Below are 19,284 nucleotides of genomic sequence, written 5' to 3'. Positions count from 1 at the left end.
ATTGCTAAGCAGCAAGACAGGGGCCCATTGCACTCCCACGGGGCCTTTTTAAATGCAATCCATAACCCGGATTTGCCAGGAACCCTTCTTACTCCTCCTACTTGCATGTGACACTGGGCTTAGGATCTGCATAGGAAACACACACACAAGCACACACCTACCTTTGTTGCCTGCAGATGCCTCCTTGGCTGTCCCCAAACGGTATCAAACCAACACCCACGGGAAGCTGTAAGCATAGAGGACATGCCTGCACCCCATTGGACTTACCTGTGTGGGTTAAATCCGGGTTATTTGACAACCTATGGCGGTGATGGTTCTGCTCAGGCAGAGCAGTGCTGATGCTCCTCATAAAGCTGTCGCTGCTGTGAAGGTTCTAGGTGACATCACAAATCCCTATGGTTACATACACAACAAAGCTGGGTTGTTGTTGTTTACACTCTGCAAGGCCTGTGGAAGTGAGTGACATCATAGCACTGTAGTTCTGAGGGTTCTAGATGGATGCAACAATCTCCTGTTGCTTCTATGAAGGCCGTAATAGACGACATCACCAAACAGCTCCATAGTCACATACACAGCAAAGGAGAGATGTTGTTTACACCTAGTGATGTCAGTGGTATTGAGTGACATCATAGCACAGTGCTAAGGCTCCTGGGCCTGGACACAGCAGCGGCTGCAATATCTCAACGGAGAATACGTTTATATATATGTGTGTGTGTGCGCGTATATATATATATATATATATATATATATATATATATATATATATATATTTTCTCCGCCGAAATCACTTTTAAACCCATTTCCACCTTTTTTTCCCTTCTCTTCCTCTTACTTTTTTTTCACGTTTTTTTACGTTTTTCTCCTTTTCGCCTCTTTTCTGGGCGTATTATTCTTCTTTTTCTTCTTTTTTTTCGTCTAATGCATACCCCATCAGTGCAGCAATGCTTATTCAATACCGCCAGCAGATGGAGACACTGGGGGATAATTTTCTAAGGATTTATACTGATTTTTCCTGTCTGAATTTGTCGCACAGAAAGTTGCAGGCCAAATATGTGCGACATTTCTGCGACTTTAGCTTCTAGAGCATTTTTACAACATTATACATAGGTGCTGAATACATAAAAAGCGACTGTTCAGCGACAGACAAGTCGCATCGGCTGAAAGTAGGCCAGAATGTCAGTCCATGTTGGAGCAGGTTTAGATACAGTCTAAAGCATAGATCTCAAAGTCTGTGCACAGAATTTAGCAAGGGCCTCGCACCTTCTGATGCATCAGGTAGGTGCACAATAGCATAGCCTAACCCTCTGTACTTTGGTCTATATTGATGCGGGACATAGACAGCCAGCTGATGACCAATCCATTAGTGCAATGGATGGCTGGAAGCATTTGTCTTTGCCTTTGCAATACCACAGAAGCAATGCATGGTCAATGTACAGCAATGACACACCTGTGTGAACAGCCAGGAGACCCCCCCCCCCCCCCCCATGTTATGTTACATAGTTACATAGTTAGTACGGTCGAAAAAAGACATATGTCCATCAAGTTCAACCAGGGAATTAAGGGGTAGGGGTGTGGCGCGATATTGGGGAAGGGATGAGATTTTATATTTCTTCATAAGCATTAATCTTATTTTGTCAATTAGGAACATTCAGCACCCACCCGCTATCAAGGCAGCTGCCTATCATGTCATGCCCTACCTGCACAGGTGTGCTGGCTACTCAAATGATCCAATTAAGGAGGCCATTTAGTCAGCAGCAGCAGAAGTCCTGTGCCTGGACGCTCCAACAGCGGCCAGACACAAGCAGAAGCAGAAGCAGCAGAAGCAGCAGCAGCAGCACCACCTTTTGTTTTTTGGCTGCAGAAGCAGCAGCAGCAAGGCCCACAGGGCTGGCTAGCTGGCTAGCCAGCAAGCAAGCAGGTAGCAATGAAAGTAGGAATCTTTCTTTTTAACCCTGTAAGGGGGTGGTGCACTGTACCCGAAGATACTGCCATATCGGGTCAATGCATAGGGCGACGGAAGCAAGCTTCGAAATCAGCCCCCGTTCTCAAAAATCCATTTAATATATGGTCCCCAGATAGGGGACGTATCAGATATTAAACTGATAAGAACAGATACTACACTTGATCTTAGCCAAAAGGCCGAGAAGCGATAACCGTGAAAGGGGCGGGCCCAACAAGGTCCCCTTCATGGGCACTATCACTGCTTGCTGTCAGGGAGGCTGCCAGACAATTTTCCATGCACACTCTGGGCTGGGGGGCAGTCAACCACCAGTACACACAGCAGAACCTAAACCCATACCATTATTGCTAAGCAGCAAGACAGGGGCCCATTGCACTCCCACGGGGCCTTTTTAAATGCAATCCATAACCCGGATTTGCCAGGAACCCTTCTTACTCCTCCTACTTGCATGTGACACTGGGCTTAGGATCTGCATAGGAAACACACACACAAGCACACACCTACCTTTGTTGCCTGCAGATGCCTCCTTGGCTGTCCCCAAACGGTATCAAACCAACACCCACGGGAAGCTGTAAGCATAGAGGACATGCCTGCACCCCATTGGACTTACCTGTGTGGGTTAAATCCGGGTTATTTGACAACCTATGGCGGTGATGGTTCTGCTCAGGCAGAGCAGTGCTGATGCTCCTCATAAAGCTGTCGCTGCTGTGAAGGTTCTAGGTGACATCACAAATCCCTATGGTTACATACACAACAAAGCTGGGTTGTTGTTGTTTACACTCTGCAAGGCCTGTGGAAGTGAGTGACATCATAGCACTGTAGTTCTGAGGGTTCTAGATGGATGCAACAATCTCCTGTTGCTTCTATGAAGGCCGTAATAGACGACATCACCAAACAGCTCCATAGTCACATACACAGCAAAGGAGAGATGTTGTTTACACCTAGTGATGTCAGTGGTATTGAGTGACATCATAGCACAGTGCTAAGGCTCCTGGGCCTGGACACAGCAGCGGCTGCAATATCTCAACGGAGAATACGTTTATATATATGTGTGTGTGTGCGCGTATATATATATATATATATATATATATATATATATATATATATATTTCTCCGCCGAAATCACTTTTAAACCCATTTCCACCTTTTTTTCCCTTCTCTTCCTCTTACTTTTTTTTCACGTTTTTTTACGTTTTTCTCCTTTTCGCCTCTTTTCTGGGCGTATTATTCTTCTTTTTCTTCTTTTTTTTCGTCTAATGCATACCCCATCAGTGCAGCAATGCTTATTCAATACCGCCAGCAGATGGAGACACTGGGGGATAATTTTCTAAGGATTTATACTGATTTTTCCTGTCTGAATTTGTCGCACAGAAAGTTGCAGGCCAAATATGTGCGACATTTCTGCGACTTTAGCTTCTAGAGCATTTTTACAACATTATACATAGGTGCTGAATACATAAAAAGCGACTGTTCAGCGACAGACAAGTCGCATCGGCTGAAAGTAGGCCAGAATGTCAGTCCATGTTGGAGCAGGTTTAGATACAGTCTAAAGCATAGATCTCAAAGTCTGTGCACAGAATTTAGCAAGGGCCTCGCACCTTCTGATGCATCAGGTAGGTGCACAATAGCATAGCCTAACCCTCTGTACTTTGGTCTATATTGATGCGGGACATAGACAGCCAGCTGATGACCAATCCATTAGTGCAATGGATGGCTGGAAGCATTTGTCTTTGCCTTTGCAATACCACAGAAGCAATGCATGGTCAATGTACAGCAATGACACACCTGTGTGAACAGCCAGGAGACCCCCCCCCCCCCCCCATGTTATGTTACATAGTTACATAGTTAGTACGGTCGAAAAAAGACATATGTCCATCAAGTTCAACCAGGGAATTAAGGGGTAGGGGTGTGGCGCGATATTGGGGAAGGGATGAGATTTTATATTTCTTCATAAGCATTAATCTTATTTTGTCAATTAGGAACATTCAGCACCCACCCGCTATCAAGGCAGCTGCCTATCATGTCATGCCCTACCTGCACAGGTGTGCTGGCTACTCAAATGATCCAATTAAGGAGGCCATTTAGTCAGCAGCAGCAGAAGTCCTGTGCCTGGACGCTCCAACAGCGGCCAGACACAAGCAGAAGCAGAAGCAGCAGAAGCAGCAGCAGCAGCACCACCTTTTGTTTTTTGGCTGCAGAAGCAGCAGCAGCAAGGCCCACAGGGCTGGCTAGCTGGCTAGCCAGCAAGCAAGCAGGTAGCAATGAAAGTAGGAATCTTTCTTTTTAACCCTGTAAGGGGGTGGTGCACTGTACCCGAAGATACTGCCATATCGGGTCAATGCATAGGGCGACGGAAGCAAGCTTCGAAATCAGCCCCCGTTCTCAAAAATCCATTTAATATATGGTCCCCAGATAGGGGACGTATCAGATATTAAACTGATAAGAACAGATACTACACTTGATCTTAGCCAAAAGGCCGAGAAGCGATAACCGTGAAAGGGGCGGGCCCAACAAGGTCCCCTTCATGGGCACTATCACTGCTTGCTGTCAGGGAGGCTGCCAGACAATTTTCCATGCACACTCTGGGCTGGGGGGCAGTCAACCACCAGTACACACAGCAGAACCTAAACCCATACCATTATTGCTAAGCAGCAAGACAGGGGCCCATTGCACTCCCACGGGGCCTTTTTAAATGCAATCCATAACCCGGATTTGCCAGGAACCCTTCTTACTCCTCCTACTTGCATGTGACACTGGGCTTAGGATCTGCATAGGAAACACACACACAAGCACACACCTACCTTTGTTGCCTGCAGATGCCTCCTTGGCTGTCCCCAAACGGTATCAAACCAACACCCACGGGAAGCTGTAAGCATAGAGGACATGCCTGCACCCCATTGGACTTACCTGTGTGGGTTAAATCCGGGTTATTTGACAACCTATGGCGGTGATGGTTCTGCTCAGGCAGAGCAGTGCTGATGCTCCTCATAAAGCTGTCGCTGCTGTGAAGGTTCTAGGTGACATCACAAATCCCTATGGTTACATACACAACAAAGCTGGGTTGTTGTTGTTTACACTCTGCAAGGCCTGTGGAAGTGAGTGACATCATAGCACTGTAGTTCTGAGGGTTCTAGATGGATGCAACAATCTCCTGTTGCTTCTATGAAGGCCGTAATAGACGACATCACCAAACAGCTCCATAGTCACATACACAGCAAAGGAGAGATGTTGTTTACACCTAGTGATGTCAGTGGTATTGAGTGACATCATAGCACAGTGCTAAGGCTCCTGGGCCTGGACACAGCAGCGGCTGCAATATCTCAACGGAGAATACGTTTATATATATGTGTGTGTGTGCGCGTATATATATATATATATATATATATATATATATATATATATATATTTCTCCGCCGAAATCACTTTTAAACCCATTTCCACCTTTTTTTCCCTTCTCTTCCTCTTACTTTTTTTTCACGTTTTTTTACGTTTTTCTCCTTTTCGCCTCTTTTCTGGGCGTATTATTCTTCTTTTTCTTCTTTTTTTTCGTCTAATGCATACCCCATCAGTGCAGCAATGCTTATTCAATACCGCCAGCAGATGGAGACACTGGGGGATAATTTTCTAAGGATTTATACTGATTTTTCCTGTCTGAATTTGTCGCACAGAAAGTTGCAGGCCAAATATGTGCGACATTTCTGCGACTTTAGCTTCTAGAGCATTTTTACAACATTATACATAGGTGCTGAATACATAAAAAGCGACTGTTCAGCGACAGACAAGTCGCATCGGCTGAAAGTAGGCCAGAATGTCAGTCCATGTTGGAGCAGGTTTAGATACAGTCTAAAGCATAGATCTCAAAGTCTGTGCACAGAATTTAGCAAGGGCCTCGCACCTTCTGATGCATCAGGTAGGTGCACAATAGCATAGCCTAACCCTCTGTACTTTGGTCTATATTGATGCGGGACATAGACAGCCAGCTGATGACCAATCCATTAGTGCAATGGATGGCTGGAAGCATTTGTCTTTGCCTTTGCAATACCACAGAAGCAATGCATGGTCAATGTACAGCAATGACACACCTGTGTGAACAGCCAGGAGACCCCCCCCCCCCCCCCCATGTTATGTTACATAGTTACATAGTTAGTACGGTCGAAAAAAGACATATGTCCATCAAGTTCAACCAGGGAATTAAGGGGTAGGGGTGTGGCGCGATATTGGGGAAGGGATGAGATTTTATATTTCTTCATAAGCATTAATCTTATTTTGTCAATTAGGAACATTCAGCACCCACCCGCTATCAAGGCAGCTGCCTATCATGTCATGCCCTACCTGCACAGGTGTGCTGGCTACTCAAATGATCCAATTAAGGAGGCCATTTAGTCAGCAGCAGCAGAAGTCCTGTGCCTGGACGCTCCAACAGCGGCCAGACACAAGCAGAAGCAGAAGCAGCAGAAGCAGCAGCAGCAGCACCACCTTTTGTTTTTTGGCTGCAGAAGCAGCAGCAGCAAGGCCCACAGGGCTGGCTAGCTGGCTAGCCAGCAAGCAAGCAGGTAGCAATGAAAGTAGGAATCTTTCTTTTTAACCCTGTAAGGGGGTGGTGCACTGTACCCGAAGATACTGCCATATCGGGTCAATGCATAGGGCGACGGAAGCAAGCTTCGAAATCAGCCCCCGTTCTCAAAAATCCATTTAATATATGGTCCCCAGATAGGGGACGTATCAGATATTAAACTGATAAGAACAGATACTACACTTGATCTTAGCCAAAAGGCCGAGAAGCGATAACCGTGAAAGGGGCGGGCCCAACAAGGTCCCCTTCATGGGCACTATCACTGCTTGCTGTCAGGGAGGCTGCCAGACAATTTTCCATGCACACTCTGGGCTGGGGGGCAGTCAACCACCAGTACACACAGCAGAACCTAAACCCATACCATTATTGCTAAGCAGCAAGACAGGGGCCCATTGCACTCCCACGGGGCCTTTTTAAATGCAATCCATAACCCGGATTTGCCAGGAACCCTTCTTACTCCTCCTACTTGCATGTGACACTGGGCTTAGGATCTGCATAGGAAACACACACACAAGCACACACCTACCTTTGTTGCCTGCAGATGCCTCCTTGGCTGTCCCCAAACGGTATCAAACCAACACCCACGGGAAGCTGTAAGCATAGAGGACATGCCTGCACCCCATTGGACTTACCTGTGTGGGTTAAATCCGGGTTATTTGACAACCTATGGCGGTGATGGTTCTGCTCAGGCAGAGCAGTGCTGATGCTCCTCATAAAGCTGTCGCTGCTGTGAAGGTTCTAGGTGACATCACAAATCCCTATGGTTACATACACAACAAAGCTGGGTTGTTGTTGTTTACACTCTGCAAGGCCTGTGGAAGTGAGTGACATCATAGCACTGTAGTTCTGAGGGTTCTAGATGGATGCAACAATCTCCTGTTGCTTCTATGAAGGCCGTAATAGACGACATCACCAAACAGCTCCATAGTCACATACACAGCAAAGGAGAGATGTTGTTTACACCTAGTGATGTCAGTGGTATTGAGTGACATCATAGCACAGTGCTAAGGCTCCTGGGCCTGGACACAGCAGCGGCTGCAATATCTCAACGGAGAATACGTTTATATATATGTGTGTGTGTGCGCGTATATATATATATATATATATATATATATATATATATATATATATATTTCTCCGCCGAAATCACTTTTAAACCCATTTCCACCTTTTTTTCCCTTCTCTTCCTCTTACTTTTTTTTCACGTTTTTTTACGTTTTTCTCCTTTTCGCCTCTTTTCTGGGCGTATTATTCTTCTTTTTCTTCTTTTTTTTCGTCTAATGCATACCCCATCAGTGCAGCAATGCTTATTCAATACCGCCAGCAGATGGAGACACTGGGGGATAATTTTCTAAGGATTTATACTGATTTTTCCTGTCTGAATTTGTCGCACAGAAAGTTGCAGGCCAAATATGTGCGACATTTCTGCGACTTTAGCTTCTAGAGCATTTTTACAACATTATACATAGGTGCTGAATACATAAAAAGCGACTGTTCAGCGACAGACAAGTCGCATCGGCTGAAAGTAGGCCAGAATGTCAGTCCATGTTGGAGCAGGTTTAGATACAGTCTAAAGCATAGATCTCAAAGTCTGTGCACAGAATTTAGCAAGGGCCTCGCACCTTCTGATGCATCAGGTAGGTGCACAATAGCATAGCCTAACCCTCTGTACTTTGGTCTATATTGATGCGGGACATAGACAGCCAGCTGATGACCAATCCATTAGTGCAATGGATGGCTGGAAGCATTTGTCTTTGCCTTTGCAATACCACAGAAGCAATGCATGGTCAATGTACAGCAATGACACACCTGTGTGAACAGCCAGGAGACCCCCCCCCCCCCCCCATGTTATGTTACATAGTTACATAGTTAGTACGGTCGAAAAAAGACATATGTCCATCAAGTTCAACCAGGGAATTAAGGGGTAGGGGTGTGGCGCGATATTGGGGAAGGGATGAGATTTTATATTTCTTCATAAGCATTAATCTTATTTTGTCAATTAGGAACATTCAGCACCCACCCGCTATCAAGGCAGCTGCCTATCATGTCATGCCCTACCTGCACAGGTGTGCTGGCTACTCAAATGATCCAATTAAGGAGGCCATTTAGTCAGCAGCAGCAGAAGTCCTGTGCCTGGACGCTCCAACAGCGGCCAGACACAAGCAGAAGCAGAAGCAGCAGAAGCAGCAGCAGCAGCACCACCTTTTGTTTTTTGGCTGCAGAAGCAGCAGCAGCAAGGCCCACAGGGCTGGCTAGCTGGCTAGCCAGCAAGCAAGCAGGTAGCAATGAAAGTAGGAATCTTTCTTTTTAACCCTGTAAGGGGGTGGTGCACTGTACCCGAAGATACTGCCATATCGGGTCAATGCATAGGGCGACGGAAGCAAGCTTCGAAATCAGCCCCCGTTCTCAAAAATCCATTTAATATATGGTCCCCAGATAGGGGACGTATCAGATATTAAACTGATAAGAACAGATACTACACTTGATCTTAGCCAAAAGGCCGAGAAGCGATAACCGTGAAAGGGGCGGGCCCAACAAGGTCCCCTTCATGGGCACTATCACTGCTTGCTGTCAGGGAGGCTGCCAGACAATTTTCCATGCACACTCTGGGCTGGGGGGCAGTCAACCACCAGTACACACAGCAGAACCTAAACCCATACCATTATTGCTAAGCAGCAAGACAGGGGCCCATTGCACTCCCACGGGGCCTTTTTAAATGCAATCCATAACCCGGATTTGCCAGGAACCCTTCTTACTCCTCCTACTTGCATGTGACACTGGGCTTAGGATCTGCATAGGAAACACACACACAAGCACACACCTACCTTTGTTGCCTGCAGATGCCTCCTTGGCTGTCCCCAAACGGTATCAAACCAACACCCACGGGAAGCTGTAAGCATAGAGGACATGCCTGCACCCCATTGGACTTACCTGTGTGGGTTAAATCCGGGTTATTTGACAACCTATGGCGGTGATGGTTCTGCTCAGGCAGAGCAGTGCTGATGCTCCTCATAAAGCTGTCGCTGCTGTGAAGGTTCTAGGTGACATCACAAATCCCTATGGTTACATACACAACAAAGCTGGGTTGTTGTTGTTTACACTCTGCAAGGCCTGTGGAAGTGAGTGACATCATAGCACTGTAGTTCTGAGGGTTCTAGATGGATGCAACAATCTCCTGTTGCTTCTATGAAGGCCGTAATAGACGACATCACCAAACAGCTCCATAGTCACATACACAGCAAAGGAGAGATGTTGTTTACACCTAGTGATGTCAGTGGTATTGAGTGACATCATAGCACAGTGCTAAGGCTCCTGGGCCTGGACACAGCAGCGGCTGCAATATCTCAACGGAGAATACGTTTATATATATGTGTGTGTGTGCGCGTATATATATATATATATATATATATATATATATATATATATTTCTCCGCCGAAATCACTTTTAAACCCATTTCCACCTTTTTTTCCCTTCTCTTCCTCTTACTTTTTTTTCACGTTTTTTTACGTTTTTCTCCTTTTCGCCTCTTTTCTGGGCGTATTATTCTTCTTTTTCTTCTTTTTTTTCGTCTAATGCATACCCCATCAGTGCAGCAATGCTTATTCAATACCGCCAGCAGATGGAGACACTGGGGGATAATTTTCTAAGGATTTATACTGATTTTTCCTGTCTGAATTTGTCGCACAGAAAGTTGCAGGCCAAATATGTGCGACATTTCTGCGACTTTAGCTTCTAGAGCATTTTTACAACATTATACATAGGTGCTGAATACATAAAAAGCGACTGTTCAGCGACAGACAAGTCGCATCGGCTGAAAGTAGGCCAGAATGTCAGTCCATGTTGGAGCAGGTTTAGATACAGTCTAAAGCATAGATCTCAAAGTCTGTGCACAGAATTTAGCAAGGGCCTCGCACCTTCTGATGCATCAGGTAGGTGCACAATAGCATAGCCTAACCCTCTGTACTTTGGTCTATATTGATGCGGGACATAGACAGCCAGCTGATGACCAATCCATTAGTGCAATGGATGGCTGGAAGCATTTGTCTTTGCCTTTGCAATACCACAGAAGCAATGCATGGTCAATGTACAGCAATGACACACCTGTGTGAACAGCCAGGAGCCCCCCCCCCCCCCCCCCATGTTATGTTACATAGTTACATAGTTAGTACGGTCGAAAAAAGACATATGTCCATCAAGTTCAACCAGGGAATTAAGGGGTAGGGGTGTGGCGCGATATTGGGGAAGGGATGAGATTTTATATTTCTTCATAAGCATTAATCTTATTTTGTCAATTAGGAACATTCAGCACCCACCCGCTATCAAGGCAGCTGCCTATCATGTCATGCCCTACCTGCACAGGTGTGCTGGCTACTCAAATGATCCAATTAAGGAGGCCATTTAGTCAGCAGCAGCAGAAGTCCTGTGCCTGGACGCTCCAACAGCGGCCAGACACAAGCAGAAGCAGAAGCAGCAGAAGCAGCAGCAGCAGCACCACCTTTTGTTTTTTGGCTGCAGAAGCAGCAGCAGCAAGGCCCACAGGGCTGGCTAGCTGGCTAGCCAGCAAGCAAGCAGGTAGCAATGAAAGTAGGAATCTTTCTTTTTAACCCTGTAAGGGGGTGGTGCACTGTACCCGAAGATACTGCCATATCGGGTCAATGCATAGGGCGACGGAAGCAAGCTTCGAAATCAGCCCCCGTTCTCAAAAATCCATTTAATATATGGTCCCCAGATAGGGGACGTATCAGATATTAAACTGATAAGAACAGATACTACACTTGATCTTAGCCAAAAGGCCGAGAAGCGATAACCGTGAAAGGGGCGGGCCCAACAAGGTCCCCTTCATGGGCACTATCACTGCTTGCTGTCAGGGAGGCTGCCAGACAATTTTCCATGCACACTCTGGGCTGGGGGGCAGTCAACCACCAGTACACACAGCAGAACCTAAACCCATACCATTATTGCTAAGCAGCAAGACAGGGGCCCATTGCACTCCCACGGGGCCTTTTTAAATGCAATCCATAACCCGGATTTGCCAGGAACCCTTCTTACTCCTCCTACTTGCATGTGACACTGGGCTTAGGATCTGCATAGGAAACACACACACAAGCACACACCTACCTTTGTTGCCTGCAGATGCCTCCTTGGCTGTCCCCAAACGGTATCAAACCAACACCCACGGGAAGCTGTAAGCATAGAGGACATGCCTGCACCCCATTGGACTTACCTGTGTGGGTTAAATCCGGGTTATTTGACAACCTATGGCGGTGATGGTTCTGCTCAGGCAGAGCAGTGCTGATGCTCCTCATAAAGCTGTCGCTGCTGTGAAGGTTCTAGGTGACATCACAAATCCCTATGGTTACATACACAACAAAGCTGGGTTGTTGTTGTTTACACTCTGCAAGGCCTGTGGAAGTGAGTGACATCATAGCACTGTAGTTCTGAGGGTTCTAGATGGATGCAACAATCTCCTGTTGCTTCTATGAAGGCCGTAATAGACGACATCACCAAACAGCTCCATAGTCACATACACAGCAAAGGAGAGATGTTGTTTACACCTAGTGATGTCAGTGGTATTGAGTGACATCATAGCACAGTGCTAAGGCTCCTGGGCCTGGACACAGCAGCGGCTGCAATATCTCAACGGAGAATACGTTTATATATATGTGTGTGTGTGCGCGTATATATATATATATATATATATATATATATATATATATATATATTTCTCCGCCGAAATCACTTTTAAACCCATTTCCACCTTTTTTTCCCTTCTCTTCCTCTTACTTTTTTTTCACGTTTTTTTACGTTTTTCTCCTTTTCGCCTCTTTTCTGGGCGTATTATTCTTCTTTTTCTTCTTTTTTTTCGTCTAATGCATACCCCATCAGTGCAGCAATGCTTATTCAATACCGCCAGCAGATGGAGACACTGGGGGATAATTTTCTAAGGATTTATACTGATTTTTCCTGTCTGAATTTGTCGCACAGAAAGTTGCAGGCCAAATATGTGCGACATTTCTGCGACTTTAGCTTCTAGAGCATTTTTACAACATTATACATAGGTGCTGAATACATAAAAAGCGACTGTTCAGCGACAGACAAGTCGCATCGGCTGAAAGTAGGCCAGAATGTCAGTCCATGTTGGAGCAGGTTTAGATACAGTCTAAAGCATAGATCTCAAAGTCTGTGCACAGAATTTAGCAAGGGCCTCGCACCTTCTGATGCATCAGGTAGGTGCACAATAGCATAGCCTAACCCTCTGTACTTTGGTCTATATTGATGCGGGACATAGACAGCCAGCTGATGACCAATCCATTAGTGCAATGGATGGCTGGAAGCATTTGTCTTTGCCTTTGCAATACCACAGAAGCAATGCATGGTCAATGTACAGCAATGACACACCTGTGTGAACAGCCAGGAGACCCCCCCCCCCCCCCCCATGTTATGTTACATAGTTACATAGTTAGTACGGTCGAAAAAAGACATATGTCCATCAAGTTCAACCAGGGAATTAAGGGGTAGGGGTGTGGCGCGATATTGGGGAAGGGATGAGATTTTATATTTCTTCATAAGCATTAATCTTATTTTGTCAATTAGGAACATTCAGCACCCACCCGCTATCAAGGCAGCTGCCTATCATGTCATGCCCTACCTGCACAGGTGTGCTGGCTACTCAAATGATCCAATTAAGGAGGCCATTTAGTCAGCAGCAGCAGAAGTCCTGTGCCTGGACGCTCCAACAGCGGCCAGACACAAGCAGAAGCAGAAGCAGCAGAAGCAGCAGCAGCAGCACCACCTTTTGTTTTTTGGCTGCAGAAGCAGCAGCAGCAAGGCCCACAGGGCTGGCTAGCTGGCTAGCCAGCAAGCAAGCAGGTAGCAATGAAAGTAGGAATCTTTCTTTTTAACCCTGTAAGGGGGTGGTGCACTGTACCCGAAGATACTGCCATATCGGGTCAATGCATAGGGCGACGGAAGCAAGCTTCGAAATCAGCCCCCGTTCTCAAAAATCCATTTAATATATGGTCCCCAGATAGGGGACGTATCAGATATTAAACTGATAAGAACAGATACTACACTTGATCTTAGCCAAAAGGCCGAGAAGCGATAACCGTGAAAGGGGCGGGCCCAACAAGGTCCCCTTCATGGGCACTATCACTGCTTGCTGTCAGGGAGGCTGCCAGACAATTTTCCATGCACACTCTGGGCTGGGGGGCAGTCAACCACCAGTACACACAGCAGAACCTAAACCCATACCATTATTGCTAAGCAGCAAGACAGGGGCCCATTGCACTCCCACGGGGCCTTTTTAAATGCAATCCATAACCCGGATTTGCCAGGAACCCTTCTTACTCCTCCTACTTGCATGTGACACTGGGCTTAGGATCTGCATAGGAAACACACACACAAGCACACACCTACCTTTGTTGCCTGCAGATGCCTCCTTGGCTGTCCCCAAACGGTATCAAACCAACACCCACGGGAAGCTGTAAGCATAGAGGACATGCCTGCACCCCATTGGACTTACCTGTGTGGGTTAAATCCGGGTTATTTGACAACCTATGGCGGTGATGGTTCTGCTCAGGCAGAGCAGTGCTGATGCTCCTCATAAAGCTGTCGCTGCTGTGAAGGTTCTAGGTGACATCACAAATCCCTATGGTTACATACACAACAAAGCTGGGTTGTTGTTGTTTACACTCTGCAAGGCCTGTGGAAGTGAGTGACATCATAGCACTGTAGTTCTGAGGGTTCTAGATGGATGCAACAATCTCCTGTTGCTTCTATGAAGGCCGTAATAGACGACATCACCAAACAGCTCCATAGTCACATACACAGCAAAGGAGAGATGTTGTTTACACCTAGTGATGTCAGTGGTATTGAGTGACATCATAGCACAGTGCTAAGGCTCCTGGGCCTGGACACAGCAGCGGCTGCAATATCTCAACGGAGAATACGTTTATATATATGTGTGTGTGTGCGCGTATATATATATATATATATATATATATATATATATATATATATATTTCTCCGCCGAAATCACTTTTAAACCCATTTCCACCTTTTTTTCCCTTCTCTTCCTCTTACTTTTTTTTCACGTTTTTTTACGTTTTTCTCCTTTTCGCCTCTTTTCTGGGCGTATTATTCTTCTTTTTCTTCTTTTTTTTCGTCTAATGCATACCCCATCAGTGCAGCAATGCTTATTCAATACCGCCAGCAGATGGAGACACTGGGGGATAATTTTCTAAGGATTTATACTGATTTTTCCTGTCTGAATTTGTCGCACAGAAAGTTGCAGGCCAAATATGTGCGACATTTCTGCGACTTTAGCTTCTAGAGCATTTTTACAACATTATACATAGGTGCTGAATACATAAAAAGCGACTGTTCAGCGACAGACAAGTCGCATCGGCTGAAAGTAGGCCAGAATGTCAGTCCATGTTGGAGCAGGTTTAGATACAGTCTAAAGCATAGATCTCAAAGTCTGTGCACAGAATTTAGCAAGGGCCTCGCACCTTCTGATGCATCAGGTAGGTGCACAATAGCATAGCCTAACCCTCTGTACTTTGGTCTATATTGATGCGGGACATAGACAGCCAGCTGATGACCAATCCATTAGTGCAATGGATGGCTGGAAGCATTTGTCTTTGCCTTTGCAATACCACAGAAGCAATGCATGGTCAATGTACAGCAATGACACACCTGTGTGAACAGCCAGGAGACCCCCCCCCCCCCCCCCATGTTATGTTACATAGTTACATAGTTAGTACGGTCGAAAAAAGACATATGTCCATCAAGTTCAACCAGGGAATTAAGGGGTAGGGGTGTGGCGCGATATTGGGGAAGGGATGAGATTTTATATTTCTTCATAAGCATTAATCTTATTTTGTCAATTAGGAACATTCAGCACCCACCCGCTATCAAGGCAGCTGCCTATCATGTCATGCCCTACCTGCACAGGTGTGCTGGCTACTCAAATGATCCAATTAAGGAGGCCATTTAGTCAGCAGCAGCAGAAGTCCTGTGCCTGGACGCTCCAACAGCGGCCAGACACAAGCAGAAGCAGAAGCAGCAGAAGCAGCAGCAGCAGCACCACCTTTTGTTTTTTGGCTGCAGAAGCAGCAGCAGCAAGGCCCACAGGGCTGGCTAGCTGGCTAGCCAGCAAGCAAGCAGGTAGCAATGAAAGTAGGAATCTTTCTTTTTAACCCTGTAAGGGGGTGGTGCACTGTACCCGAAGATACTGCCATATCGGGTCAATGCATAGGGCGACGGAAGCAAGCTTCGAAATCAGCCCCCGTTCTCAAAAATCCATTTAATATATGGTCCCCAGATAGGGGACGTATCAGATATTAAACTGATAAGAACAGATACTACACTTGATCTTAGCCAAAAGGCCGAGAAGCGATAACCGTGAAAGGGGCGGGCCCAACAAGGTCCCCTTCATGGGCACTATCACTGCTTGCTGTCAGGGAGGCTGCCAGACAATTTTCCATGCACACTCTGGGCTGGGGGGCAGTCAACCACCAGTACACACAGCAGAACCTAAACCCATACCATTATTGCTAAGCAGCAAGACAGGGGCCCATTGCACTCCCACGGGGCCTTTTTAAATGCAATCCATAACCCGGATTTGCCAGGAACCCTTCTTACTCCTCCTACTTGCATGTGACACTGGGCTTAGGATCTGCATAGGAAACACACACACAAGCACACACCTACCTTTGTTGCCTGCAGATGCCTCCTTGGCTGTCCCCAAACGGTATCAAACCAACACCCACGGGAAGCTGTAAGCATAGAGGACATGCCTGCACCCCATTGGACTTACCTGTGTGGGTTAAATCCGGGTTATTTGACAACCTATGGCGGTGATGGTTCTGCTCAGGCAGAGCAGTGCTGATGCTCCTCATAAAGCTGTCGCTGCTGTGAAGGTTCTAGGTGACATCACAAATCCCTATGGTTACATACACAACAAAGCTGGGTTGTTGTTGTTTACACTCTGCAAGGCCTGTGGAAGTGAGTGACATCATAGCACTGTAGTTCTGAGGGTTCTAGATGGATGCAACAATCTCCTGTTGCTTCTATGAAGGCCGTAATAGACGACATCACCAAACAGCTCCATAGTCACATACACAGCAAAGGAGAGATGTTGTTTACACCTAGTGATGTCAGTGGTATTGAGTGACATCATAGCACAGTGCTAAGGCTCCTGGGCCTGGACACAGCAGCGGCTGCAATATCTCAACGGAGAATACGTTTATATATATGTGTGTGTGTGCGCGTATATATATATATATATATATATATATATATATATATATATATTTCTCCGCCGAAATCACTTTTAAACCCATTTCCACCTTTTTTTCCCTTCTCTTCCTCTTACTTTTTTTTCACGTTTTTTTACGTTTTTCTCCTTTTCGCCTCTTTTCTGGGCGTATTATTCTTCTTTTTCTTCTTTTTTTTCGTCTAATGCATACCCCATCAGTGCAGCAATGCTTATTCAATACCGCCAGCAGATGGAGACACTGGGGGATAATTTTCTAAGGATTTATACTGATTTTTCCTGTCTGAATTTGTCGCACAGAAAGTTGCAGGCCAAATATGTGCGACATTTCTGCGACTTTAGCTTCTAGAGCATTTTTACAACATTATACATAGGTGCTGAATACATAAAAAGCGACTGTTCAGCGACAGACAAGTCGCATCGGCTGAAAGTAGGCCAGAATGTCAGTCCATGTTGGAGCAGGTTTAGATACAGTCTAAAGCATAGATCTCAAAGTCTGTGCACAGAATTTAGCAAGGGCCTCGCACCTTCTGATGCATCAGGTAGGTGCACAATAGCATAGCCTAACCCTCTGTACTTTGGTCTATATTGATGCGGGACATAGACAGCCAGCTGATGACCAATCCATTAGTGCAATGGATGGCTGGAAGCATTTGTCTTTGCCTTTGCAATACCACAGAAGCAATGCATGGTCAATGTACAGCAATGACACACCTGTGTGAACAGCCAGGAGACCCCCCCCCCCCCCCCCCCATGTTATGTTACATAGTTACATAGTTAGTACGGTCGAAAAAAGACATATGTCCATCAAGTTCAACCAGGGAATTAAGGGGTAGGGGTGTGGCGCGATATTGGGGAAGGGATGAGATTTTATATTTCTTCATAAGCATTAATCTTATTTTGTCAATTAGGAACATTCAGCACCCACCCGCTATCAAGGCAGCTGCCTATCATGTCATGCCCTACCTGCACAGGTGTGCTGGCTACTCAAATGATCCAATTAAGGAGGCCATTTAGTCAGCAGCAGCAGAAGTCCTGTGCCTGGACGCTCCAACAGCGGCCAGACACAAGCAGAAGCAGAAGCAGCAGAAGCAGCAGCAGCAGCACCACCTTTTGTTTTTTGGCTGCAGAAGCAGCAGCAGCAAGGCCCACAGGGCTGGCTAGCTGGCTAGCCAGCAAGCAAGCAGGTAGCAATGAAAGTAGGAATCTTTCTTTTTAACCCTGTAAGGGGGTGGTGCACTGTACCCGAAGATACTGCCATATCGGGTCAATGCATAGGGCGACGGAAGCAAGCTTCGAAATCAGCCCCCGTTCTCAAAAATCCATTTAATATATGGTCCCCAGATAGGGGACGTATCAGATATTAAACTGATAAGAACAGATACTACACTTGATCTTAGCCAAAAGGCCGAGAAGCGATAACCGTGAAAGGGGCGGGCCCAACAAGGTCCCCTTCATGGGCACTATCACTGCTTGCTGTCAGGGAGGCTGCCAGACAATTTTCCATGCACACTCTGGGCTGGGGGGCAGTCAACCACCAGTACACACAGCAGAACCTAAACCCATACCATTATTGCTAAGCAGCAAGACAGGGGCCCATTGCACTCCCACGGGGCCTTTTTAAATGCAATCCATAACCCGGATTTGCCAGGAACCCTTCTTACTCCTCCTACTTGCATGTGACACTGGGCTTAGGATCTGCATAGGAAACACACACACAAGCACACACCTACCTTTGTTGCCTGCAGATGCCTCCTTGGCTGTCCCCAAACGGTATCAAACCAACACCCACGGGAAGCTGTAAGCATAGAGGACATGCCTGCACCCCATTGGACTTACCTGTGTGGGTTAAATCCGGGTTATTTGACAACCTATGGCGGTGATGGTTCTGCTCAGGCAGAGCAGTGCTGATGCTCCTCATAAAGCTGTCGCTGCTGTGAAGGTTCTAGGTGACATCACAAATCCCTATGGTTACATACACAACAAAGCTGGGTTGTTGTTGTTTACACTCTGCAAGGCCTGTGGAAGTGAGTGACATCATAGCACTGTAGTTCTGAGGGTTCTAGATGGATGCAACAATCTCCTGTTGCTTCTATGAAGGCCGTAATAGACGACATCACCAAACAGCTCCATAGTCACATACACAGCAAAGGAGAGATGTTGTTTACACCTAGTGATGTCAGTGGTATTGAGTGACATCATAGCACAGTGCTAAGGCTCCTGGGCCTGGACACAGCAGCGGCTGCAATATCTCAACGGAGAATACGTTTATATATATGTGTGTGTGTGCGCGTATATATATATATATATATATATATATATATATATATATATATATATTTCTCCGCCGAAATCACTTTTAAACCCATTTCCACCTTTTTTTCCCTTCTCTTCCTCTTACTTTTTTTTCACGTTTTTTTACGTTTTTCTCCTTTTCGCCTCTTTTCTGGGCGTATTATTCTTCTTTTTCT

General features: G+C 46.1%; 8 non-coding genes across 8 annotated transcripts; all 8 read right to left on the bottom strand.

The window, feature by feature from the left end:
* Positions 1 to 1,960: 1,960 nt before the first annotated feature.
* On the bottom strand, positions 1,961 to 2,151 carry LOC130318788 (U2 spliceosomal RNA). Its single transcript, XR_008865243.1, has one exon. It is a non-coding gene; the product is annotated as a U2 spliceosomal RNA (small nuclear RNA).
* A 2,106-nt stretch (positions 2,152 to 4,257) lies between these two features.
* On the bottom strand, positions 4,258 to 4,448 carry LOC130318787 (U2 spliceosomal RNA). The gene has a single exon (XR_008865242.1). It is a non-coding gene; the product is annotated as a U2 spliceosomal RNA (small nuclear RNA).
* A 2,107-nt stretch (positions 4,449 to 6,555) lies between these two features.
* LOC130318786 (U2 spliceosomal RNA) lies at positions 6,556 to 6,746 on the bottom strand. The gene has a single exon (XR_008865241.1). It is a non-coding gene; the product is annotated as a U2 spliceosomal RNA (small nuclear RNA).
* A 2,108-nt stretch (positions 6,747 to 8,854) lies between these two features.
* LOC130318810 (U2 spliceosomal RNA) lies at positions 8,855 to 9,045 on the bottom strand. Its single transcript, XR_008865263.1, has one exon. It is a non-coding gene; the product is annotated as a U2 spliceosomal RNA (small nuclear RNA).
* Positions 9,046 to 11,148: 2,103 nt separating this feature from the next.
* Positions 11,149 to 11,339, bottom strand: LOC130318809 (U2 spliceosomal RNA). Its single transcript, XR_008865262.1, has one exon. It is a non-coding gene; the product is annotated as a U2 spliceosomal RNA (small nuclear RNA).
* A 2,107-nt stretch (positions 11,340 to 13,446) lies between these two features.
* LOC130318808 (U2 spliceosomal RNA) lies at positions 13,447 to 13,637 on the bottom strand. Its single transcript, XR_008865261.1, has one exon. It is a non-coding gene; the product is annotated as a U2 spliceosomal RNA (small nuclear RNA).
* Positions 13,638 to 15,744: 2,107 nt separating this feature from the next.
* Positions 15,745 to 15,935, bottom strand: LOC130318797 (U2 spliceosomal RNA). Its single transcript, XR_008865251.1, has one exon. It is a non-coding gene; the product is annotated as a U2 spliceosomal RNA (small nuclear RNA).
* A 2,107-nt stretch (positions 15,936 to 18,042) lies between these two features.
* LOC130318784 (U2 spliceosomal RNA) lies at positions 18,043 to 18,233 on the bottom strand. The gene has a single exon (XR_008865240.1). It is a non-coding gene; the product is annotated as a U2 spliceosomal RNA (small nuclear RNA).
* Positions 18,234 to 19,284: the final 1,051 nt, after the last annotated feature.

Source organism: Hyla sarda, unplaced genomic scaffold, assembly GCF_029499605.1.
Source record: "Hyla sarda isolate aHylSar1 unplaced genomic scaffold, aHylSar1.hap1 scaffold_2074, whole genome shotgun sequence".
NCBI classification, from domain to species: domain Eukaryota; kingdom Metazoa; phylum Chordata; class Amphibia; order Anura; family Hylidae; genus Hyla; species Hyla sarda.
Note: the sequence above shows the minus strand (reverse complement) of the source record. Positions and strands in the feature narration are given on the sequence as shown.